The 27,218-nt window shown below is 42.0% G+C and overlaps 1 protein-coding gene across 16 annotated transcripts in view; it reads right to left on the bottom strand.

Annotated features, from left to right (window-relative positions):
- Window positions 1–27,218, bottom strand: part of ADGRL3 (adhesion G protein-coupled receptor L3) — a 694,363-nt gene that overhangs the window by 484,998 nt on the left and 182,147 nt on the right. For all 16 annotated transcript variants that reach the window (XM_038759779.1, XM_038759784.1, XM_038759785.1 and 13 more), the window contains one exon: window positions 19,576–19,642. The gene's annotated coding sequence lies outside the window, so the exon portion shown is untranslated. The remainder of the gene's footprint in view (window positions 1–19,575; window positions 19,643–27,218) is intronic.

Below are 27,218 nucleotides of genomic sequence, written 5' to 3'. Positions count from 1 at the left end.
GTGCAGAGCACTGGTAGAGTACAATACAATTAGAAGACATGATACAGTTACTTCATCTGTAAAATGGGGATTAAGACTGAAAACCCCCTGTGGGACATGGACCATGTCCAACCTGATTAACCCATATCTACCCCAGCGCCTAGTACAGTCCTTGGCAATAATAAGGCACATTTAAATAAAGGAGTTTGCAATCAATCTGTTAAGTATATGTCGCTATTGGATTCCCAAGGGCAGAAAATTTAAACCAGAGGAACTCTTATGGCAAAGAGCAGAAAGCAACTCAGAGAATAATAGAGTTTCTCCCCATCTCCAGTTCACTGTGAGCAGTGAATCTGTATTACATTGTTCTCTCCCAAGGGCTTAGTACAGTGCTTTGCACACAGTAAGCGCTCAATAAATGTGATTGAATGAACAAATTTCCACCTAAGGAGCCACGACTCAATTTTAAAGGGGCCATTAAAATTAGGGCTAACTACTGGTTTTATTCCTTTTCCCCACTGGAGTCTTGCCCTGGTCTATGTCATTTTCATCTAGACACTAAATGCCTATTTGTTTAAGCACTGGCAGACCTCACTAATTGCGTGTTTTTTCATAACTTTCATAGATTACATCACTTGAAGCATTTAAAAGTCAGGCTGTCTTTCATGTCATTTTACCACTCTTTAAAACATCCGGATTGTGTGGTTCTGAAAATACAAATCAGTTTTTCCTCAACCATATAACTTTTACTGGCAGCGGTAGTGAATCCCAGAGTTTGATTTATGCCCTCTTATGTTTATAAGAATTCTGGTTCTGGGAGAAAATTTTGGCAACCTATACAGTCTAGCTAGAAGACCCATTTCAGCCCCTTGAACCCAGGTGTTACAAAGACATCCCCATAATTACCACTAGTTAAGTACTTAGCTGTTCCATGCCTTGTGCTAAAACTGTGGAAGATGTAACCAGATCAGACCCAGTTCTTACCCAATGTCTCAAGACCTAAGAGGGAACGATGGCAGGCGTTTTAAGAAGGAAATTCCCTTCCCTTTCATATGACAGTCCACCACTCTCCTCACCTCAAACCCTCCTAAAAATCACATATCGTCCAAGAGGCCTTCCATGACTAAGCTCTGATTCCCCTATCCACCCTCACCTCACCTTTGACTGTACCCTTGGCTTAGAGCCCCTTAAGACCTTTGATGCTAACCACAGCCCTATGGTATTTGTGTAAATACTTATATTCTACTATTTCCCCTATCTGCAGTTTACTTTAATGTCTGTCTGCAGACTGTATGCTCCTCGTGGGCAGGAATCACATCTACCAACTCCGTTGTACAAAAGCTTAGTACAGTGCTCTGCACATTGTAAGCATTCAATAAACATCATTGATTGACTGATTAATCATCCCCATTTCTGGATCAAGAAACAGCTTGCCTAGGGTCACACAGCAGGCCAGTGGCATCACTGTCTCCTAGCTCCCGGGCCCAAACTCTGTTCCCTAGACCAAACTACCTCCCTTTATCCTCCTGTTTAGAACACCATTCAGTGTTGAAATTGAACTGCCATCTGGTTTGGACATTGGGACACAACATAAAAAGTCCTCTAAACTGTAAGCTTGTTGTGGGGAGGGAATATGTTTACTGTTGTAATGTACTCTCCAAAGTGCTTGGTACAGAGCTCTGCACACAGTAAGCACTCAATATGACTGAATGAATGTATGTTAGCACTCTTATTTACAGAGCATCATTTTTCAAAGGCCAGAGTAGAATTTGCATACATTGCCCATTTCACTGTCAAATCAATCCACCTGCAAAATGCATGCCAAAAATAAGTTCCCCCCGGATTTCATAGCCAGCAGAGGGAATACGAAGTTGCAGATGGGAAACGTGATAATGCAGTGGTTACAAAGAGGTGTGAATTCCTCATATTATCCTAGTCAAACAGACATATATTGCAGAGACACACAGACAGACAGATTCTCCATCTATAGCTGATACAGTCTGAGCCACATTTTGTTGAAAGATAAATGAGTCAAAAGCAACGGGCAAAAAACAATCCACCCCCATGAACAGAAACTCCTTGGAATTATATTTAATGCACCCAATCAGCTCTCGGATTCCTACTTACCTCACTGATGTCCTTTTACAACCCCAACCCATTCTCCTGGCTCCCCTGTCAGTCTTCTCTCTGTACTTTAATCTTATCAGCCGACCATTTGCTAACATACTCCCTCTCGTCTTGAACTCTCTCTCCCTTCATAACTGACAGACCAACTCTCACCCCACCTACACAGACTCAAAATCAAACCGTCTCTGACTAGGCTCAACTTTCTCCTATTATTCAACCTCCCTTCCACCTTGCCATTACCCTATCTGTAATTCATGTTAATATCTGTCTCTTCCTCTAGACTGAAAGCTCCTTGTGGGCAAGGATGATATCTACCAATTCTACTGTGCTGTTCTCTGCCAAGTGCCTACCTCAGTGCTTTGCAAACAGTAAGTGCTCAATAAATCCCATTGCTTTGATATCACATAAAATGGGTGGATTTCTTCACCTGTGAAGGCCACATTCTTAGAAGAAAATGATATTTTTCTTGGCTTCATTTTGGAAAGTGGATTTGACATTTATATGAGACTAGGCTCTCATATTTGGACACAGCGTGCAAGAGAGTATTTTAAGCCTGGGCAAAGTGTTTACCAAGTAGTGAAGGCATTCATTGGTCTGAACCACTGAACAATCCACTAGGCTACGTGGGAGGTAGTGCGGCTTAGTGGGAAGAACACAAGCCTGGGAGTCAGAGGACCTGAGTTCTAATACTGGTTCATTCATTCAATCGTATTTATTGAGCGCTTACTGTGTGCAGAGCACTGTACCAAGCACTTGGGAAGTACAAGTCGGCAACATATAGAGACGGTCCCTACCCAACAACAGGCTCACAGTCTAGATTCTGCCACTTACCTGCTAACAGGGCTTTAGTCACATAACCTCTCTGTGTCTCCATTTCCTCATCTGTAAAATGGGGAATTCAATACCTGGTCTCCCTCCCTACTTAAATCATGAGGCTGATATGGTACAGTGACTGCATCTGACTGGATCATCCTGCATCTATCCCAGTATTTAGAAAAGTGCTCGGCATATACTAAGTGCTGATGAAATACCCCAGTTATTATTTATAAAAAAGGCAAAAATCACATGTTAAATGGGCCATAAACTAGCAGGGCTACTATTCCCCAGACTTCAAGAGTGAGACACCTGCTCCTGAAATAATTAATCAATCGATAGTTCTTAATGAGCACACGCTGAGAACAGGGCATTGTACCAAGTCCTCAGCAGAGCCATTTTAGTTAGTAGACATGACTCAGGAAGTTTACAGTTTAGCAGGGGAGGCAGTGTGGTCGAGTGCAAAGAGTCTGGGACCAAGAGTCACAGGACCTAGGTACTGATTCCGGCTCTGCTGCATCATCATCATCAATCGTATTTATTGAGCGCTTACTATGTGCACTGTACTAAGCGCTTGGGAAGTACAAATTGGCAACATACAGAGACAGTCCCTACCCAACAGTGGGCTCACAGTCTAAAAGGGGGAGACAGAGAACAAAACCAAACATACTAACAAAATAAAATAAATAGAATAGATATGTACAAGTAAAATAGAGTAATAAATATGTACAAACATATATACAGGTGCTGTGCGGAAGGGAAGCAGGTAAGATGGGGAGATGGAGAGGGGGATGAGGGGGAGAGGAAGGAAGGGGCTCAATCTGGGAAGGCCTCCTGCTGCATGTCTGCTGGGTGATCTTAGGCAAGTCACTTAACCTCTCTGTACCTCAGTTACCCCCATCTGTAAAATGGGGATTAAGCCCTACTCCCTCCTACTTAAACTGTGGGCACCATATGGGACAGGGACAGCGCCCAACCTGATTAACTTCTATCTAACCCAGTGCTTCAAACAGTGTTTGGCACATAGTGCTTAAGGCCCTGCTGAGAGCTCACCTCCTCCAGGAGGCCTTCCCAGACTGAGCCCCTTCTTTCCTCTCCCCCTCGTCCCCCTCTCCATCCCCCCGTCTTACCTCCTTCCCTTCCCCACAGCACCTGCATATATGTATATATGGTTGTACATATTTATTACTCTATTTATTTATTTATTTATTTTTCTTGTACATTTCTATCCTACTTATTTTATTTTGTTGGTATGTTTGGTTCTGTTCTCTGTCTCCCCCTTTTAGACTGTGAGCCCACTGTTGGGTAGGGACTGTCTCTATGTGATGCCAATTTGTACTTCCCAAGCGCTTAGTACAGTGCTCTGCACATAGTAAGCGCTCAATAAATACGATTGATTGATTGATTGATTGATTAAGAAGCACCCAAATAATAATTACTATTATTATCATTACTATTATATCTGCAAAGTTTCTCCGGTGGGGGTCACAACTGATTGACTGGTTCGCTGCGATCCGAGGCTCAGCAAGAGCTTTTTGCCTTTTCCCCCGATAATCTGGGCAGGACTGCCCTAGCGCAAAACCCGGGCCCTAGAATCCGAACTAGGAGCAGAGAGAGAGATAACCTGCCTCCTTTTCTGAGTCCTTTAAACAGGAAACACAGAGGGGAATACAGACCATTCTCATTAATCCTCTACTCTCTTCCCCACTCCTGAAATACCCTTGAAAGCTTAAATAAATTCACGGAAGGAATGGGTTGGAGGGTTGCAACGTATGCAAACCTATGCAAAAAGTGTTAAAATGGCAACTCTGAATCTTCATACAATTAAACTGGATATTGGTGACAGCATTACAATAGGCCTTTCAGGAACATTACTAAACCGTGTGGCCTATCATCAGATACAAGGGCCTTGGATTTCTTCTGGAACTTTCGCTACACATATGGGGCATATTTCGTCGCAATCCTGTTTGGCGTTTGGGTAATCAAAGACCCCACTGTAAGCCGTCACACAGAGTCCAGTGTTGTGGTTGCTATAGCAACCATAATTCTCAATGTCCTAAATTGTGTGATTAAAATTTCACACAAAGTAACATTGATAGGTTGCTAGCCTCCCTCTTCCCCCTCCCAACCCTTAAACGATCCTAATTAGCAGCTCGGTAATGGGTTTGATGTGAATAATGAGATTTGCCTAGTGCTCAGGCTCCTTTGATGCAGAAATAGTGTTTATATGTAGCTTCTCAGACAACATACACTACTGCTTCTCTACATTAGAACAGCAACTGTTTATATTAAATGGAAAGATTTATTCTTGCCGGAGATATGTGTCCTTTTGCTACAGTACATGGAAAAAAAAAATAAAAACTGCACTGTTTTGTTTCCATGAATGATTCAAGAGAATACAAGCCAACCCTAAATTCGTAATTGCTCCACGTGCTTGACTGACAGCAATGGTGAAGGATCACCTTAAGCCTAAAACAGTATCAAACTGTTAATTTCCTCACCGCCACATGGGATAGCTATATTCCTGGCTAATGAATCCTCTCAGGATAAGAGGATTTCTTATGGGCATTCTAGAGTGAGGAAATAGATTTAAAATGGTAAAATCTATCTGAGTGTGGGGGAAGAGGGAGGATCTCATCCCTCGCTCTGTGTGATTGAGGTTCAGATCTCTGCATTCTAGTTGCAGACTCAAGCACTCCACTGCCTGCCTATCATCTGCAGACTCCTCCAATTCACAGTAAACAGCACTGCTGCAGAGGAACATCCCACCAAACTCTTCTCCCGCTACGTTTCTCCCAGTGCACATATCCAGGCACGACGTCTTGTGAGTTCAAATGCACCGGTTCCGACTGCCAAGCTTTCAATCTATCAGTGATACTTCCTGAGCACTTACGGTGTGCAGACCACTGTACTAAGCACTTAGGAGAATTCGATAAAGTTAGTAGATACGATCCCTGCCTTCCAGGCTCTTCAGGGAGGATGGGCTGGTTATTTGGAGAGTTTTCTAGCGCACTTTCCCCTTCCCTCCCCTGCAAATAGGGAGCAGGGAGCACTTAGTACAGTGCTCTGCACACAGTAAGCACTCAATAAATACGACTGAATGAATGAATGGATGGATGGGAGGAACCCAGGATTGTGCCTGGAATGACAAAGAACTAGGACACTCCCTCCAAGGATGATTTATCTTCATATCTAACCCGTTTTTATCCATCCTTGACTTTTTAAATGCTCCCACTGTCTGTAACTTTTCCCCTAGTGGAGGAGAAAGGCATTAATATAAATAAATTACAAATATGTACATATGTACTTTAGGGTTTTGGGGGGAAGAATAACCAGAGCAAGTCAGGGCAACAGAGTGCTCTGCACATAGTAAATGCTCAGTAAATACCCTCACTCAGACTGTTCTAACGATATCTGGATGGATTATGATGTTCTTCTATTCTCCGACACCCAATTGGTGTCCTCAATACCTCTCATGCCTTCATCTGCCATCTCTACATGGATGACTGCCAAATCTAACTCTCCTGCCCTGTTCTCTCCTTCTCCCTCTCTGTAGTCTTCTATTTCCTCCTGCCTTCAGTGAATCTCTACTTGGATGTCCCATTAACACTTCAAACTTACCATATCCAAAACAGAGCTCATCTTCTGCCCAAACCCTGCCTTCCTCATTACTATCCTCCCTGTCTCCCAAATGCCTAATCTTGGTATTATCTCCTGCATCTCTCTCATTCAACCCACATAATCTGACACCAATTCCTGTTTGTTCTACCTTCACAACATTGCTAAAATCAGCCCTTTCTGCTGCATCCTATTCCTCCTTTACTGCATCAGCCTCCTTGCTCACCTCCCTGCCTTACACATCTCCCCACTCCCATCCATATTTCACTTGGCTGTCTGGATCCTTTTTCTTAATAAACTGTTCTGTTCACCTCTCCCCACTCACCAAGAACCTTAAACAGTTGTCCATCCATCTCCACATCCAACAGAAAGCCCTTATCTTTGGCTTTAAGAATTCAGCTCTTATGTAACCTTGCGGATTTCCTACTACAATCTGGTCTGCGAGCTTTGCTCCCCACTCATTGTACCTCAATCTCTCTAATTCCCATCAGTCCTCTGGCCTGGAATTCTCTTCCTCTCCATATCCAACAGAACACCACTCTCCCCACCTTCAAAGTCCTACTAAAATCACATCTTCTCCAAAAGGCCTCCAGAGAGACTATGCTCTCATTTCCTCTACTCCCACTCCCTTCTGCATCACCTCTGCCCCTGCATCTGTATCCTCTAAGCCCTTGACATTCACCCCACAGCATTTTAATACAGATCTATAATTTATTTTAACATCCACCTGCCCCTCTAGACTGTGAGCTCCTTGTGGGCAGAGAACACGCCTACCAACTGCTACACTGAACTCTCCCAAGCGCTTGGTATAGTGTTCTGCACACAGTCAGTATTCAATAAATACACTGATTGGTATCCATAAGAGAGATAGGATTAAGCATAACATAACAAACAATGATGACTCCTAAAATTTGATGAGGAAAAATGGAGAAAAAAAGAGTCACTGAGACTTGAGGTAAAATATTTTGATTTTTCAGCTTGCCTTTTCATTCATAAAACACATACAAAGATAATAAAAGACCTGGCTAATAGAGTTGTGTCTAATGGATACTGAGCTTCGCGGGGTGGGGTGGGGGGGGGGGGGGGAGGGCGGTTAACTCGCATGCAAATAAGGTCCAGAATCTTCAGATTTTTACAGAGCTAATTCAAATGCTTTCCATCCAAGTATGACTCTGGTAATGAGATTAAATACTTTCAAATTCAGAAGCAGAATCAACCTTTCAGAAAAGGAAACATGTTTCAGTCTAGTCTAACGTGGGAGAGATTTTGATTCCCTTGTTATCTTTCCATACAATTAAGCATCTATCCACCTCTAAAAATGAAGACTCAAGGCTGCCAATCCTTTGGAGGCCAGGTAAGCTCCACTTGACACAGTGTAAGGTTGCTCTTCCAAAGAATCAGAAGAAGAGATGAGATCTACTTGTCTGAATGTGATCTGCATCTTTCCAGAGGAATGTTTTGAAAATTCTGCGAAATCTGAATTGTGTTTTTGAGTAAGGCACTGTCCAGCTATTTAGCATGGAACTCTTTATTACAATTAAGAAGGAAAGATCAATTTAGCACCTGAGTTTGCAGTACTGCAGCATGAACTGATGTGCTTTGAAGGTGAGAGAGAGAGTGTGAGTGACTGAGTGACAGAGTGACAGAGTGTGTGTGTGTGTGTGTGTGTGTGTGTGTGTGTTTGGAGATGAGGGGAGAGGAGGCTGAGGGAGCTAGGGAAAGGTGGCCAGGGAACCCAGACTTGAGCTGGTGGGAGACAAGAGGGTGGACAATGGGCCTTGAACTGTTCTCCCCCTAATTAGACTCTAAACCACAAGTGGGACACGCACTGTATCCAACTGGGTTATGAGGCATCTACTCCAGTGCCTAGTATGGTTCTTGGCACATAGTAAGCACTTTATTATTCATAATAGTGATAATAATTAGAAAATTGGTAGCAGTTGTTAAGCATTTACTATAGGCAAAGGACTGTGGTAGGTACAAAGAAAGAAGATAATAATGATGGTATTTGTTAAGTGCCTATGTGCCAAGCACTGTTCTAATCAGATCCAATCCCCGTCCCATGTGATACTCGCAGTCTAGTGGGGAGAATGGCTATAGAGTCCTCCATTTTACAGGACAAACTGAGGCATAGAGAACTTAAGAGAACTACTTAACTACTTAAGAGAATTTAGAGAACTACTGAGAAGCAGCGTGGCTCAGTGGAAAGAGCCCGGGCTTTGGAGTCGGAGGTCATGGGTTCAAGTCCCACTCCGCCAATTGTCAGCTGTGTGACTTTGGGCAAGTCACTTAACTTCTCTGTGCCTCAGTTCCCTCATCTGTAAAATGGGGATTAAGACTGTGAGCCCCCTGTGGGACAACCTGAGCACCTTGTAACCTCCCCGGCGCTTAGAACAGTGCTTTGCACAGAGTAAGCGCTTAATAAATGCCATTATTATTATTATTAAGGTCAAACAACAAGCACGGGGCGGAGCCAGGAAGAGAACACAGGTCCCCTGACTCCCAGTCCTGTGCCCTCTTCACTAGGCTATAGAGTGGCCGCATCCTTCCACCCACCAGCCCTAACTCTTCCACCAACACCAGGCCTGGTGCGGCTAACAGCAGAAGCCTGAGCCAGGGCTAAGCAGCCCACCGGTGTGCGCACAGCGAAGCAAAACAAAGCTCCGGATCCGCCAGTCTGATCCAACTACGTTCTCTCATTCAGGCAGAAGCCCCACTGCTATTGAGAAAGCCACGCCAAGCCATGAATGAGCTTGTGAAAGACCCAGCCACGTATTGCCTCAAATCCCACTGAATGAAAGTCTACAGCACATGAGAGACGGAACGTCTCTTTAGCTACTGTCAATACGCTTACAAAAGCCTGGCTTCCTCATCCAACAAAGCTGTCCACAGTGAACCCATTCGAGTTACTTTCAGTTGGGAATCTTAAAAAAAGAAATCACAAAAATGAAATCTGAAAGGTGCATCTTCACTCCAAATCTATTTCCAACATTGGTATCGCTATAGATTGGGTCTCGCTCCCCCGCTTAGGCATTTCTTTTCATTCTGGAGAAGAATTAGGTTCTCCTCTAGGCAAAAAGGACCCAGGGAACATTACGTAGGAACTGCAATTAGAACACTCAGTACTTCATGTCCATTTTTCTCCTGAGTGGATGTTATCTTTCCCTTGATAGGAAGATAAAACACATCAAAAGGTTAATTTTTCTTTTGCTTCACTGTTCAGCTCTTGAAGTACACAGCCATGACAGGCACTGATTTCCCCAACATCATCAGCAGCAATGATTCTCTCACCATAACTCACAGCCCACCTGCCTGGGCCATTCACTCACCTGTTCCAAATGTTTACCACAGTACTCTGCACACAGTAAGTCCTCAGAAAATATGATCAGCTGTCCCAAACAGCAGGGGTAACAGCTGAGTGGAATTGCCCTTCTCCGTGGCTGCCTTACTTCACCTGGCCAAACTCTCTCTCCACCCACTGAGAATTTTGGGGTAAGGTAAATATAAATCCCTGTTAAATGTGTTTTGGTCTTTCTGAAACAGTTCGGTTTACAAGTGTGAGGCAAAAAACACACATCAGTCAGGAGACAGGAAAGAAAAATATCGGTTGATTTTTTTTTTTAAGTTTTAGATATTTGTTCTGGAACAAGCTTGTGGCACAGCCAGGAGAACAATGCTGAATTGTGTTTCTAAAAGGGCAGACTGAGAGTGTCTTTTGCATTGAACTCTGCTCCTTGCCATCATACTTAAATCCTTTGCCATTTAAAATACTTTACACATCTCAGTATTTGCCATATCATCTTTACAAAATAGAATTTAGCAAGATATAATAATAATAATAATGGCATTAATTAAGTGCTTACTATATGCCAAGCACTGTTCTAAGCACTGGGGAGATTACAAGGTGATCAGGTTGTCCCCATGTGGGGCTCACAGTCAATCTCCATTTTCCAGATGAGGGAACTGAGGCCCAGAGAAGTGAAGTCACACAGCTGACAAGGAGCAGAGCTGGGACTTGAACCCACAACCTCCAACTCCAAAGCCCGGGCTCTTTCCACTGAGACACGCTGCTTCTCTAATATTTTGGTAAGGACCAGTTTAATTAGTTTCTATGCTTTGTCCGGCAAATCTGACATCTCTTCATAGGCTTATTTATTATATTTATTGGATGCACTCACCATATATTAGTCTGTGGGTGTGTCTTTAATGCAGCTAGAAATTAGGACAGTGAAGCAGGCAAAACATCTAGAATAATATAACGATGTGTCATTTACTAAAAGCTAATGCATTAGTCTTTGGTTCAGGGACCACCATTTTTTTTTAAAAAAAGAGAGAGAAACATGAGTCCCACTGTTTCCCACCTATTAGCAATTCCTTCAGAGATAGATTAATCGATTGATCACTCAACTATTTACTAAGTCAAAGGAAGAGAATTTACTTTTGGAAGACTCATTCATAATGATAGCAAATATGGATTTCCTTTGGAAACTAATAATCATCCCACTAAGAAATGTCAATCTCTTTTTCCCCCACTACGTGGAAGTAGATTAAGACTGCATCGTCCTGAACAGTGATTGGAATGACTTCAGTAGCAAACTGAAACAAAGTAAAAAAAACAAAAGTCTTCTATAGACTTGTAATGATGCATCATCTCTCAAGACTTTCTAATTTACTGCTGAGAACATGGAAATAGGATTTATCTGAAAATGTTTGTCTACAGAATTTAGTTTCCTCATTCAGATTTTCAATAGCGTATTTACATGATTATACATGCATCGCCATCAAGTTTTCTAAAAATCTGTCCATTCACAATTCTTGGCAACAAAGCCAGCAAACAAACCACTTGCTTCCATTACACTTGTAAGAGGCAATTTGAGAAGCTACTACCCAGGAATTAAATTTTGTGGATAAACATTTTAGCTAATTGCATTATTGTTCTCAGAACACTGAAGGCCATACTTAGCAAACCATTCTTTTAAGGAATCTAGCTTCGTTTCTTTAATGAACATTTATTCTCTCCTCAACTGAGGTGAGTTTAGGCATCAAGATATAATATAAAAATGAGAATTATGGATTCAACACTTTCCTTCAGGAATTGTGTTTATTAACATAAGAATAATTCAGCTTGGGCAGCTGTGGTATTTTGAGAGAATAAATATGTCAGAGTTCAGAATGTCTTCAACTAATGTAATCCCCCAAGAACGTGGCAAGTACTTTGCACAAAAGTAAGCGTTCAATATATTATTGATTGGCTGATTGATTGATATGGGAGAAGGGGTTTTAAAATGGACCAGGGAATGTAGCTTCTCATTTTCATTTCCAACAGGGTGTTTGGAGCTGAGTGGCTTGCTCTTTAATAATAATGACTGCTAAACTGCAATATCCATGGGAGTTGGGATCCTATCTACTAATTGTGCTAGGTTCTTAGCACAGTTTGCTGTAGAACACTAGGTGTTATAAAAATGTTATTGGTTACCTATAGACTGTAAGCTTGCCTCTAGGATGTAAGCTCATTATGGGTGGGGAACATCTCTGCTAATTCAGTTGTACGGTTCTCTCCCAAGCTTTTAACACAGTACTCTGCACACAGTAAGCACTCAATAAACACCACTGATTATATACTATTGATTACTGCATTTGGTCAAGTCCTGCATCTCTGCAAGTGCACAGTTAGTTCCTGTGTGATTCTAACTGAAGAGCTCCAGCCAAAAGTTCAAAAACAAAAAAAACTGGTGGCAAGAAAAATTCCCAATTTCATTCTCAGATTCTCCTTACAGTTGACAATCTTGTTCCTAAATGTATGGATCTTTGAAACCATCCTGTTCCCGAGCAGAATGAAGCTTGGAAGAGTTCCTTTTAAAGGGGACAGACAAAAATCTATTATGCTCTGACTTCATTACTAGGAACAGGTCGTTTGGAAATCCTTAACTTTGGCCTAAATAGCAGAACCATCTCTTCAGTCAACAGTTCTTCTATTCTTCAATAGGTCTAGGTTCTCCTCCTAATAATGATGTTGATGATTATATTAGCAATATACTACTACTCTAGACTGTAAGCTCACTGTGAGAGGGAATTTGTTTGTTATAGTGTGTTGCACCCTCCGCTCCTCCACCACTAATCTCCTCACTGTACCTCGCTCTCGCCTGTCCCGCCATCGACCCCCGACCCACGTCATCCCCCGGGCCTGGAATGCCCTCCCTCTGCCCATCCGCCAAGCTAGCTCTCTTCCTCCCTTCAAGGCCCTGCTGAGAGCTCACCTCCTCCAGGAGGCCTTCCCAGACTGAGCCCCTTCTTTCCTCTCCCCCTCGTCCCCCTCTCCATCCCCCCGTCTTACCTCCTTCCCTTCCCCACAGCACCTGTATATATGTATATATGGTTGTACATACTTATTACTCTATTTATTTATTTATTTATTTATTTATTTTACTTGTACATTTCTATCCTACTTATTTTATTTTGTTGGTATGTTTGGTTCTGTTCTCTGTCTCCCCCTTTTAGACTGTGAGCCCACTGTTGGGTAGGGACTGTCTCTATGTGATGCCAATTTGTACTTCCCAAGCGCTTAGTACAGTGCTCTGCACATAGTAAGCGCTCAATAAATACGATTGATTGATTGATTGATTGTACTCTCCCAAGCACTTTGTACAGTTGTCCTCCACAAAGTAAGGGCTCATAAATACGAATGATTGATACTAAGTGCTTATTATGTGCCAGGCACTGTACTGGGCTGGGGGAAATACAAGACAATCAGGCCAGCCAGTCCCTTCCCACATGGGATCTCGCAGTCTAAGTGGATGGGAGAACTGGAATTAATCTCCAATTTACAGATGAGCAAACTGAGACCCAGATTTTAAGTGATTTGCCCGAGGTCAAATGATCAGCCATCAGAGAAATCTAGTTAACTCACCAATTTTTCAGAGGTTCTAGCAATTTCAGATCACCTAAAGAGCTAGTTCCTATAATAATCAGTTCACACCGGTTAATAATAAAAAGGATTGTAACAAATTTGTTATTTTTAAAATGTCCTGATATTATTTTCATTCTAACCTTTGGATATAAAACAAAATCATCTAAGGACTATTTCCCCCAAGAACAGCTTGTGATGTACCCCAACACTGGTGGTCACTCCTTCCACCTCAAATAATCTTGTGTCGCCCAAAGGGAGAGAAGAAGATTGCACTGTTTTCAACTCATGGACAGCTAGCAGTCCAAATGCCAGGTTAACTTTCTGCAGCTTTGCAAAGGCCAATGTTTATGCATGTAAATTCTGACGGGCATTAGCAGTAGGGCTGACACTTTCTGACAGAGAAAGCATCTCCCCCAAATGGAATAAGCAGGATGCCTGCCTGAATAATTGATGGCTTTTCCCTGTACAATATGACGCAGTATTACATTGCTCACTTCAACTGCCTGTGGTTTCTAAATTAATTAGAATTTTAACGTCATGGCAAAATATACACATGTATATGTGTGTGTGTATACACACACATTTAAAAAAATTTAGAACACTTGCTAAAAAGAAAAACATAAAAGAGATCACAATTATTCAGCTTGGGACTTGAATATTGGCCCCATCACTGAAAGATTAAAAACAAAACCCAGTTCCAAAGAATTGGTTCTGGTAATAACTGCTCCTCCTTAGCTAAGTGAACTGGACCATCTTCAGAACTCAATAAGCAAATGGATTTGGGAGAAGTGAGTCAGACAGAACACTAAGCATCATACTGCAAATACAGCAGATCCAGGCCCAGGGGAGGAAAGGCCAAACCACATCTTTCCTGTTTTGCATAAGTTGACGGATGGCAACGACGGATAAGGACGTGAGGTACGGCAATGAAGGAAAAACAAAAAGACACTAAAAGACGGTTTCATCTGGGGAAGCATGGCCTAGTGGAAAGAGAACTGGCTTGGGAGTCAGAAGATCTGAGTTACCATGGCTCCATCACTTTTCTGCTGGGGGGCCTTGGACAAGTCACTTCCTTCTCTGTGCCTCAGTTACCTCATTTGTAAAGTGGGGATTAAGAATGCGAGCACCATGTGGGACCGGGACTACATCCAATCTAATTAGCTTGTATCTACACTAGTGCTTAGTTGAGTGCCTGCATACAGTAAGCACTTGAATACCATAGGAGAAAAAAAAAAGGGCAAAATATAGTTTGGGGAAAGAAGAGATTGGAGTTTTACAACTCTCTTTACAAAGCTTGAATGTCCTGAAATATAGTATTACACTAAAAAAAAAAATACCGAGGGCTCCCAACAGTGTCAAATTTCAAGGTGATGACAGGTAAAGGAAACATTTCTGGGGAGTTCAATTTGACTGTGGCACTAGAATGATCAGAGAATGGGAGGGCCCTTTTAGGAGACTCTGCCCTTTCAAGGGCTGGCGTTTCTCTCCCTACGGTGATTAGAAGCAGATTGCACATGATGGCAGACGTCAAAAATCTCCAGTGGCTACCAATCAATCTGCACATCAGGCAGAAACTCCTCACCCTGGGCTTCAAGGCTGTCCATCACCTCGCCCCCTCCTACCTCACCTCCCTTCTCTCCTTCTACTGCCCAGCCCGCACCCTCCGCTCCTCCAACACTAATCTCCTCACAGTACCTCGCTCTCGCCTGTCCCGCCATCGACCCCCGGTCCACGTCATCCCCCGGGCCTGGAATGCCCTCCCTCTGCCCATCCGCCAAGCTAGCTCTCTTCCTCCCTTCAAGGCCCTGCTGAGAGCTCACCTCCTCCAGGAGGCCTTCCCAGACTGAGCCCCTTCCTTCCTCTCCCCCTCGTCCCCCTCTCCATCCCCCCATCTTACCTCCCTCCCTTCCCCACAGCACTTGTATATATGTATATATGTTTGTACATTTTTTTTACTCTATTTATGTATTTATTTAATTTATTTGTACATATCTATTCTATTTATTTTATTTTGTTAGTATGTTTGGTTTTGTTCTCTGTCTCCCCCTTTTAGACTGTGAGCCCACTGTTGGGTAGGGACTGTCTCTATATGTTGTCAATTTGTACTTCCCAAGCGCTTAGTACAGTGCTCTGCACATAGTAAGCGCTCAATAAATACAACTGATGATGATGATGACTGGAGCCAGGTAGGGAGCTTACTGCAGTTGCCCTCTGGATCACCGAGATGGAAAACAATGGGCAACGTGAGGAAGCCAGGATTACACAGAGAGATTGCGTGGTGAAGTCAAACAAAACAACATGGAAAAGAGTGTGCTATCTGCAGTATAACTTTCTTGATTCATTCCACTTCTAGCAAATCTGTACACATAGCTGGCCAGGGTCAAAACCACCATGCACACTGACCTGCTTCCTTAACTCCTACTTTCAGGGCTTTCAAAAAGCTTTGCCACTGTAAAATCAATTATGTGTCCTACTAATTCTAAAGGAACTAAAAGTACCCTACGGTTTCAAGTAAGATCTCCCCCAGTTCTCTCCATCTTACTTCAGATCAAAGCTTCACTTTTCCCAAGCTCATCTTATCTAATTCACCCTCTACTCTCCCACCTCCAATGCTTCCCCCACATGGTCTTCCCAGTCTGTGTGTAGAGTCAAAGTCTCTTAGGAGCATTTAGATGATAAAATTCCACCTCCTCCAGGAAGTCTTCCACAATTAACTTACATCTCAGTCACTGACAGCACTGAGGTATTTTATTCCTCCCCTCAGTTCTGTCTCTCTCCCCCACTGAATTGTAAGTTCCTTGAGGACAGGGGATGTCCATCTTGGGATTGCTGTGTTCTTCCAAGAGCTTAGTGCAGTGCCTAGCCATCAGGAGACACTTAAACAACACTAACTGATTAAAACATTGGAGACATTAGGGCCAAGCATTTGAATTGCAGTGGCTTGCTCCTAGGGAAAATGAAACATTTATATGGCACATGCATAACCAGAGTGGAGTACTTAAAAGTTTACATTACTGCTTGAAAACTTTTCGAACTGGTAACAACATGCTTTAGGAAACATATGAGTTCCTACTCCTAGAAGCTAGAAATATAGCCATTCTCCTCCCCTATAAGTTTTAATCCAGCATCAATTTAGTAATCATTCTTTCAAATCCAGAAAAAATAATTCTATAATGCAACTACTGGAGGTCAGAAAGTTGGGGCTCCATGTTTTTGAACCTAGAAAATGACAAGTGCTTGTGTATTCATTCATTCAATCGTATTTATTGAGCGCTTACTGTGTGAAGAGCACTGTACTAAGTGCTTGGGAAGTACAGGTTGGCAACATATAAAGGCGTTCCCTACCCAACTGCTGGCTCACAGCCTAGACCTTTCCCAGCATTTGGCACATTACAAGCACTTAATACTATAATTTCTAACATACCATAATAGGTTCAATAATACCACTATTATTAGCTGGCCATCCAATCAAGCTCTAATGAATAAACCATTTTGGAAAAAGGCAGAGAGACTTTCAGAAAAGATGGGAAAAGAGGAAAAGGGACTACAGAATTATGCTTCTGATTCCAGCTTTCAGAATTCTTGTGCCAAAAATATGACTCCTGGGAAACCAAAAGGAAATTTGAGTGAAAAATATGAAGATTTAGGATTGCAAACTGGTAGTCCAACTGGCTACCACTGATTGAATTTTTTCTGCAACTCAACATTAAATCCTTGATTCTACTCCTGAGTGCTTTCTTAATATTGCTGGGATCAAGAATCTGTCAACAGTATTTATTGAACACAACCAACTGCAGAGCACCATACTAAGTACTTAGGTGGATAGATTTAGTAGCCATGACCCCTACCCTTTAAGGAATTCACAATCTAGTGGGGAGGAAACAGACATTAGAATAAATTATAATAGGTGGAAGGAGGAAAGGGGAGACGTATATATGTTAATGTTTACATAATCTGTAACATAAAACGGGTACACACCAGTGTTATGTGAAGCTAAGAGTTCACACATATTGTGGCTCAGTGGAAGGAGCACGGGCTTGGGAGTCAGAGGTCATGGGTTCAAATTCCAGCTCCGCCACTTGTCAGCTGTGTGACTTTGGGTTAATCACAACTTCTCTGTGCCTCAGTCACCTCATCTGTAAAATGGGGATTAAGACTGTGAGCCCCACATGGGACAACCTGATCACCTTGTATCCTCCCCAGTGCTTAGAACAGCACTTTGCACAAAGTAAGCGCTTAACAAATACCAAAATTATTATTATTATGTCAACTGCTTCATAAAGTTGGTTGAGACGTTTCCAAGAACAGTGCCTTAATGATGCTCCATTTGGTTGAAACTCCATAAGTTAGAAATTCAAATAAATGAATAATAATAATTGTTATACTTAGTGCTTATTATATGCCAAGCACTATACTAAGTGTGTGGGTAGATAATCAGGTCAGACAGCCTCTGTCCCACATGGGGCTCCCAGTGTAAATAGGTGGGATGTGTCTATTGAATCCCCATTTTACAGATAAGGAAGCCATGACACTGGGAAATTAAATGACTTGCCCAAGGTCACACAGCAGGTGAGTAAGAGAGTTGGGATTAAAACCCAGGTCCTCTGACTTCCAAGCCTGAGCTCTTTCCACTAGGTTTTACTGCTTCCCTGATAATGATAATAATAATAATAATGGCATTTATTAAGCACTTACTATGTGCAAAGCATTGTTCTAAGTACTGGGGAGGTTACAAGGTAATCAGACTGTCCCACAGGGGGCTCACAGTCTTAATCCCCATTTTACAAATGAGGTAACTGAGGCACAGAGAAGTTAAGTGACTTGCCCAAAGTCACACAGCTGACAGTTGGCAGAGCCAGGATTTGAACCCATGACCTCTGACTCCAAAGCCCACGCTCTTTCCACTGAGCCACACTGCTTCACTGTAACACTTCCCTGAGTCCAATCTACCAGAAAATGAGGAAATGAGGGAGCAACAGCCCTTCCCAGTATTCCACTGGCTATTAGACATGAGGCCTGATTTATTTACTTATAAGCACTTAGTACAGAGCTCTGCAAACATTAAGCGCTCAATAAATATGACTGAATATTTACTGGGTTTGCTCCCTTTGGGTAGTGATTATCCTTAATGCACATTAGAGGTCATAGGTCAGAAAACAAACTAATGAAAGCCCAGCAGTTGAGCAACTACAACGCTAGCATTTTCTGCATTAGCTACTCAAATCCCAGCCATCATCTTGCATATCTGATAAAATATGTTTTCCTCTTTTTAGAAGTACAGAAATGCAAGGAATAACTTTTTGGAATAATGAAGATGCCAAAGCAACCAATAGATCATCCAAGTATGCTTTTCAATATACTTCATATACTGGTATGCTTCTTATACTTACAATTTATAGTATACTCTTTTTTTTAATGGCATTTATTAAGTGCTTATGATGTGCAAAGCACTGTTCTAAGTGCTGGATTCTTATACTTCATACAATTTAGGTGCAATTTATAGTATACTTCCTATACTTTGTACAATTTACAAGTCCTACTCCTGGAATTTTCCCACGGAAGCACCGTGGCCTAGTGGAAAGAGCCCAGGCCTCCAAGTCAGAAGGTCACGGGTTCTAATCCTACCTCTGTCAAATGTCTGCTGTGTGACTTTGGGCAATTCACTTCACTTCTATGTGCCTCAGTTACCTCAAGTGTAAAAAACGGGAATTAAGACAGACCTTGACGTGGGACATGGACTGTGTCCAACTTGATGAGTTTGTATCTACCCCAGCACTTAAAACAATGCTTGGAACATAGTAAGCACTTAAATACCACTGAAAACGTTACACAAGCTTTTCAAAATCCTGAAATTTCAAAAGTCATCTAGTTAAGTTTTGAACATATTCTCCCCATTAAATAATGCGGATATCTATAGTGTTCAATCATAAAACATGGTCCGCGAGGCCACGATGCTTCCAGTATGTGGGAAAATTCCAAGAGTAGGACCTGTAAATTGTACAAAGTATAAGAAGTACATTATAAATTATTCATAAATTGCACCTAAATCTAAAATTGATAGAATTCAAATCTTAAAATCACATTTAAAAACCAGTAATGTGCAAAGTTGGAATATAGGTTTTATTAGTTACCTGGTCTTGTTCTTCTGTGGCTAAATATCCATATGCTTTTTTCTAAAGATTACTGAATCCAACATTTCTGAAAGACAAACATGGAAGAGCATGAATGCCTTTTATAACAGCATATAATAGCCCCATTATACCACTTTGAAAATTCTCATTCACACCAATTTTGTAAGAAAGTGGAAAAAAATCACCAACTCTTACTAAAATCTACACCTCATGCCAATCTTAGACAATGCACAAGTTTTACCTCAAAAGTCAGCTGGATAGCTGACTTTCCCCTTCTAGACTGTGAGCCCGTTGTTGGGTAGGGACCATCTCTATATGTTGCCTACTTGTACTTCCCAAGCGCTTAGTACACTGCTCTGCACACAGTAAGCACTCAACAAATACAACTGAATGAATGAATAGCTTGGACTCTTCTGAAAGGCACTGGGTTATAATTCTGTTTCACCCCACCCAAAATTAATTGGAAATCAATCAATGGCATTTATTGAGTGCTTGCTGTATGCACAGCACTATACTAACCACTTGGGAGAGTACAACAGAGTTGGTAGACACAAAGACATCAAGAGTCATGACAAACCAGAAGATATCAAATCAAGGTTCAAAGTCAATACCGTGAACATGAAGGAAAAATAAATGGCAATATACAAGGTGTGCAAATTTTAACACTGTATCACTTCCATAATTAAGCACCAAATACCAGTTGCTCCACATCGCTCAAATCCGTCCTTTCCTTTCCATCCAACCTGCTGCCTCATTAATCCAATCACTTACCCTATCCCACCATCATTACTGTATCAGCCTCCTTGCTGACCTCCCTGCTTCCTGCCTCTCCCCACTCCAGTCCACACTTCCCTCTGCTGCCTGGAACATTTTTCTACCAACACATTCAGGCCGTATTTCTCCAGTCTTCAAGAACTTCAATTGGTTGTCCATCCACTTCTGCATTCAACAGAAACTCCTTACCATCATCTTTAAGAAGCACTCACCTTGGCCCCTCCTACCTCACCTCACTACTCTCTTACTGCAACCCAGCCGGCACATATTGCTCCTCTAATGCCAAAGTGCTCACTGTACCTCCATCTCATCTCTCTCACCTCCGTCCTCTCACCTATGTCCTGACTCTGGCCTGGAAGTCCTTCCTTTTCATTCCCTAGAGACCATTAATCAATCAATCAATCGTATTTATTGAGCACTTACTATGTGCAGAGCACTGTACTAAGCGCTTGGGAAGTACAAATTGGCAACACATAGAGACAGTCCCTACCCAACAGTGGGCTCACAGTCTAAAAGGGGGAGACAGAGAACAGAACCAAACATACCAACAAAATAAAATAAATAGGATAGAAATGTACAAGTAAAATAAATAAATAAATAGAGAATAAATAAATAAATAAATAGAGACCATTACTCTCCCCACCTTCAAACGCTTTGTTAAAGGCACATCTCCAAGAGGCCTTCCCCGACTAAGACCTCTTTCCCAACTCCTTCTGCAGCACCCTGACTTGCTCCCTCTATTCACCCCACCAACCCAGCCACACACAGCACTTACGTATGTATCCGTAATTCATTTATATTAATATCTGTCTCCCCCACCAGACTGTAAGCTCCTGGCGGGCAGGGAACATATCTGTTACACTGATGAGCTCTACTCTCCCACGAGTGCCCATCATGCAATTAGTGCTCAATAAATAAGACTGATTGACTGCTAAATGCTTAGAGTGGAAAAGTACTGCAGTCAAAAAAGAATGAGGATTTGACATGGGATTTGCAGGTTTGGGTCTGATTCAAGTAACAAAAGGAGCCAGTTGGAAGCAGGCACTTAGCTGTCTGAGCATATTCAGGAGGGAAGGTCAAATAGCATTAAATAACCAGGGGTGATAAATTGACAGCACAGTTTCAAAAACAACAGCACAGCATACTGTCAGGAAGAAACTTGGATGTCCCAATAATACCAGAGATTAGGACAAAGCTTCAGGCCAAACATCATATCATAAAAATCAATATATAGGATACCAAAAATGCACACGATTACTCAAACATGCTCTGTCTTCACACTGTCTACAGATGACTGATATTAGTGATTGCTGGGGAAAAAAAATCAATTTCAACATAACCGCAAAACAAAGGATGTTGGAAAGGAAGCTAAGAGATCATAAGAAATAATGGACTTATTTTCAGTGTGAGACGGCAAGAAGCAGCACCATTTCTGTTACCCAAAAAGATTCAGAAAAAACGTGCCTGACTGGGTGCAATGTTCTTAGATAGTTCATGTTTACAAGCCCCTGAAAAGATCAACTTTTCTACCATTAGCATTCATTTACCAAAAGGGAAACAACTCATGAGCCCCTCAAACATGACAGATTGGGAGAGAGGTTAAATCTTGACAGAGAAACAAGGTAACCTAGTGAAAGCAGCATGGCCTAGTGGAAATAGCGCAGACCTGGGACTCAGTGAACCTGGGTTCTAACCCTAGCTCTACCTCTTTCTTACTCTGAGATCTTGGGCAAATAACATCTTCTTTCTGCCTCATTTTCCTCATCTGTAAAATTGGGATTTAATACTTATACTCCCTTCCCTTCAGACCGTGAATCCCATATGGGACAGGGTCCAAGCTGATGATCTGGTATCTACCCTGGCACTAAGTACAGTGCTTGGTACACAGTAAGCTCTTAAATACCATAACAATGATGATGATGGGAACATGGCACAGAGTCAATGTTGCTTATTGAGCGCTTACTCTGTGAAGAGCATTACACTAAGCACTTGGGAGAGTATACTACAGTAAGTAGACTTGATCTCCTCTCTGAAGGAGTTTACCGTCTCACAGTGGGGACAGATTTAAAATAAATTAAAAGTCACAGAAGCAAGCAAATAAGGAATGAGTAGCTAAGGGCTTAGTGGGTGGGACTAAGTGCATTGACAGTAGGAAGGGAAAACAGGTTGGAGGGTTGGGACAGTCATAATAATAATAGTAACAATAATTGTGGTATTTGTTACACACTTCAATCGTATTTACTGAGCGCTTACTATGTGCAGAGCACTATACTAAGCACTTGCAATATGCTAAGCACTGTACTAGGCTCTGAGGTAGATTCAAGATAATTATGTCCCACAGTCTATGTAGGAGGGAGAACAGATATGAATCCCCATTTTGCAGACGAGGGAATCAAAGCACAGAGAAGTTAAGTGATTGCCCAAGATCAGTCAGCAGGCAAGTGGCAGAGCCAGGATTAGAACCCCGTTGTTGCCAATTTGTACTTCCCAAGCGCTTGGTACAGTGCTCTGCACACAGTAAGCGCTCAATAAATAAGATTGAATGAATGAATGAATGAATCCAGGTCCTCTTAATCCCAAGCTCTTTCCACTAGGCCATGCTGGAGATATGATTTTAGTAGGGCTACGAAGATGGGGAAAATGGTGGTCTGTCAGATATTAAAGGGAAGAAAGTTCCAGGCAGAATAGAGTATGTGTACAAGAGGTCAACATCCGGTAAAACAAGAGAGAGCTTAGAACAGCTCTGGTCCTATAGTAAGCACTTAACAAGTAACAAAATTATCACTAGTAAGCAAGTAACGAAAACATGTACTACTGCAAAACTCCATTCTCCTAGGCCACAGAGGTCGCATTCTTGAAGAACACTACCTAAAAGAAAACTTGCAATGTATTACCATGTGTCAAGACCATGCATACCTATGTTTGACACACGTCATGCTGAATCCAGAAAGACACATATTATCAGAACAACATTACCTAATCCTGTTGATGTGTTCTACCCAAAATACATAGTTAACCAAGAGCACTTTTCGAACACCTCACCACTCTGCACAGAGCACAGATTAAGCAGGAGAAAGAGTACAAAAGGATTCATAGTCATGATTCTGCCCTCAAGGAGTTCACAATCTGGGGTAATGAAGACCAGACCTAAGCACACTTTCTGCATTTGGAGGACACTATTTCCCATCTTAGTACAAGAAACAAATTAACAGTCACTGGAGGCTCTAGAGTGTGTTGCCTTTCACTTGCTTACTTGTATATTTCTTCTCTCATTATTCTTGGGCCTCTTCCTATTGGGTTGGCAAATTCTGCAGAATTACCCATCCAATTTTGATGACTTTTTCCTGATCAGAAGACAAGTATTTACTGACTCTTCTCTGATGAGTTCCAAAGAGGCATAACCTTCCCATGTCCAAATACTGGGAAGGAATAAAGCTTAACTCATCATATTTTGTGGAACTGAACTACACCTCTTTGACTTGCTCTTTTTCCAATGGGAGCTGTTATGGAATAAATACTTCCCCTTCAATCTTCAACTCTTTTGGTATTGAAATTATCCCAAAAAGTGGTTTTCTGGAGCAGATGATTTCCCAAGTCTCTTTCCTGCTCTACCACATGACAAGGATGCTTTTCCAAACTGCATCGTTATGATTTACCAGAATTTCTAGAGTTAAAAAGCAATAAAAAAATATTGGAGTCTAAAATTTGGTGAATTCCTTGAACAAAGTTGAAAACCTTATTCCATTGAAATGTGGCATCACTGACTGACATTTTCTCTTCAACTCCTTACTGAATGGAGGTCTGCATGATCGATAGTCACTTTCTGTGTTTACAACATTATTCAATAGTAAAATGATGAATGACATTACTTCGATCCATTCGCTAATCAATTAAATGCTCTTGAATTTTTAGAGATTATCTAATGTACACCAAGTAGAAACTCTGTAATCAATAATATATATCGATGGCCTCGTGGGTGCTTGAAAAAGTACAACAGAATCAGTAGATGCCATCCCTACCTTCAAGAAGCTGAAAGTCTAGCAGGAGAGACAGACACGTCTGCTGTGGGACTTCGGGCAAGTCACTTAACTTCTCTATGCCTCATTTACCCCATCTGTAAATGGGGATTAAAGCTTTGAGCCCCATTTGGGACACGGTCCGTGTCCAAAGAAATTCTCTTGGATCTACCCAGGCGCTCAGTACAGCACCTGGGACATCATAAAATTTTAATAAGTAACATAAAAAACAAGTGCTTATTATGTGCCAAGCAGCAAGTCCTAGTGGAAAGAACACAGGCCTAGGAATCAGAGGAGGTGGGTTCTAGTTCTGCCTCCATCACTGATCTGCTGTGTGACCTTGGGCAAATCAATAGAGGCTACAATCTGCTCCGTCCCATCACAACAGGCAATGCTGTATTAAGGTGGAGGAAGCGTGTGCTGCAGCCACAAAAATTAAAAGCTACCAAGGCAAGGTTAAGAGGAAGAAGAAAAATTAAAAAGAAATAAGCTGGCAATTTTTTTCCTATACACTGCCAGGAGAGAGGCCTGGGAAAGGATTCAGTCTAGTAATCTAGATTCTGTACAGATTCGACAGATTAATGATTTGGGAGGAGAAGGGTTCCTTGCCCTCGTTTTAACACTCTGGCGTTACAAGTACTCAGCAAACCATTTCCCTAACCCCAGGAAGATTTGGAAGGCATCCAGTAAGATTTCCCTTCGGCAGTGTTTGCTTTCTCTCTTGTGCTTCTTTTTGAAAAATAGCTTCCAACCGAGGGATGGGCGTGCAGAGGGACCTAGCAGTTTGTGTAAGAGTTTCCTTTCCAAAAAAACGGGGTTCTTGTTAAAATTATCATGGAAACAGTTAAAACACACCTAGATGCAGACCAAAAGCATTCCCACAATGGCATGTTGTAGACTGGGTACAAGGGACAGTTCTTTACCTTCCATCACCACCAGGACCCAAGCCCTCTGAATGGGAGTCAATGGTATTTATTAATAATGATAATAATGATGATATTTGTTAAGCGCTTACTATGAGCCAAGAACTATCCTAAACGCTGGGGGAGACACAAGGTTATCAGGTTGTCCCAGGTGGGGCTCACAGTCTTAATCCCCATTTTACAGACGAGGTAACTAAGGCACAGAGAAGTTAAGTGCCTTGCCCAAAGTCACAAAGCTGACAAGTGGCAGAGCCAGAATTCAATCTCATGACCTCTGACTCCCAAACGACATGCTCTTTCCACTAGGCCACGCAACTTTGTCAGCATACTGACAAAGAGCTTGCACTGCACTAAGCGGTTAAACAGAACAGCCTGTATATATGTTCGTACATATTTATTACTCTATTTTATTTGTACATATTTATTCTATTTTATTTTGTTAATATGTTTTGTTCTCTGTCTCCCCCTCCTAGACTGTGAGCCCACTGTTGGGTAGGGACCGTCTCTATATGTTGCCAACTTGTACTTCCCAAGCGCTTAGTAAGTGCTCTGCACACAGTAAGCGCTCAATAAATACGATTGAATGAATGAACAGCCTGAAATGCTTGGTTCCAAAAGCATGCAGGGGCACAGCCTCTTGTCAGTCTTTTATTCTGAGCCCAAGGGCGGAAAGGGGCAAGGGTTTTAGGAGGGGAAAGGAAATTGTACTGTCCCAAGTGCTCTTTTTCTGAGGCATCATGAAAAACTTCCTCATGGTTCCATTTGAAATCTCCCTGATAAGTTTTCTGAACATTTTACTTTTGATTTCTTGCTTTAAATGTGAAAGGAAAAGAAGGATTGAGAGGTGAAGAGATGACAGGTATATTGGCCTCCAGCCCAGGGAATTCTAAAATTTTCTATAAACTGTGTGCCATTAACTTCAGAGCACTGCTGTAGGTAAGGGGTGAGACCTAGATTCATTCTACTTTGTGGTTTTTTTCATCCAGTCCAGGTGTCCAATTCCTCCCCTCCACAAGGGGCCAAAGTGGAGAGGATGGAAAACACTACAGAAAAAAAAAAACAGGGACTTACTCCTCCACTTCTCTGAGACCTTGTTTAGTTCACAAGCAAATTTTCCCTGAACAAAGCAGTCTTCCTCCACAAGATCACAATGAAAAAACAGTAAACTGAAAAGAAATGTTAACAGCACTGCAGACTGAAAACATAGGAGCTAAATTTCCCCATACACTACACTGGGTACCATTTATAAAGCAATTATCAAATGTTTCACAAGAAATGTACTTTCAGCTCTCTTGCAAAATGTAGATACTAGAAATCAGTGGTTCAAACTTTCACACAAAAAGGAACACGCCTCCCCTTTCCCTGAAACAAAACATGGGGCCAAAATCTGTGCAACCCAAAGAGAGTTTTCTAGAAGGCCATGACTGCTTTTACAACAAACCTACTTAACTTCTCTATGCCTCAGTTACCTCATCTGTACAATGGGGATTGAAGCAGCATGGCTCAGTGGAAAGAGCATGGGCTTGGGAGTCAGAAAGTCATGGGTTCTGATCCCAGCTCCGCCGCTTGTCAGCTGTGTGACTTTTGGCAAGTCACTTAACTTCTCTGTGCCTCAGTTACTTCATCTGTAAAATGGTGATTAAGACTGTGAGCTCCACATGGGACAACCTGATCACCTTGTATCCTCCCCAGCACTTACAACAGTGTTTCACACATAGTAAGCGCTTAACAGATGCCATCATTATTATTATTACCATCATCCTCCCTCCCATTGAGACTGAGCCCTATGTGGGACAAGGACTGTGTTCAACCTGATTATCTTCTACCTACCCCAGCACTTGGAATGGTGCTTGACACATAGTCAGTGCTTATTACCATAAAACAAAACAAAATACAAAAAACAAACAGTTGTAGATGTGTGTGTGTGTGT

Source organism: Tachyglossus aculeatus, chromosome 17 (genome assembly GCF_015852505.1).
Source record: "Tachyglossus aculeatus isolate mTacAcu1 chromosome 17, mTacAcu1.pri, whole genome shotgun sequence".
Classification (NCBI taxonomy): domain Eukaryota; kingdom Metazoa; phylum Chordata; class Mammalia; order Monotremata; family Tachyglossidae; genus Tachyglossus; species Tachyglossus aculeatus.
The sequence above is the reverse complement of the archived record's forward strand: the minus strand, read 5'-3'. Positions and strand labels throughout refer to the sequence as shown.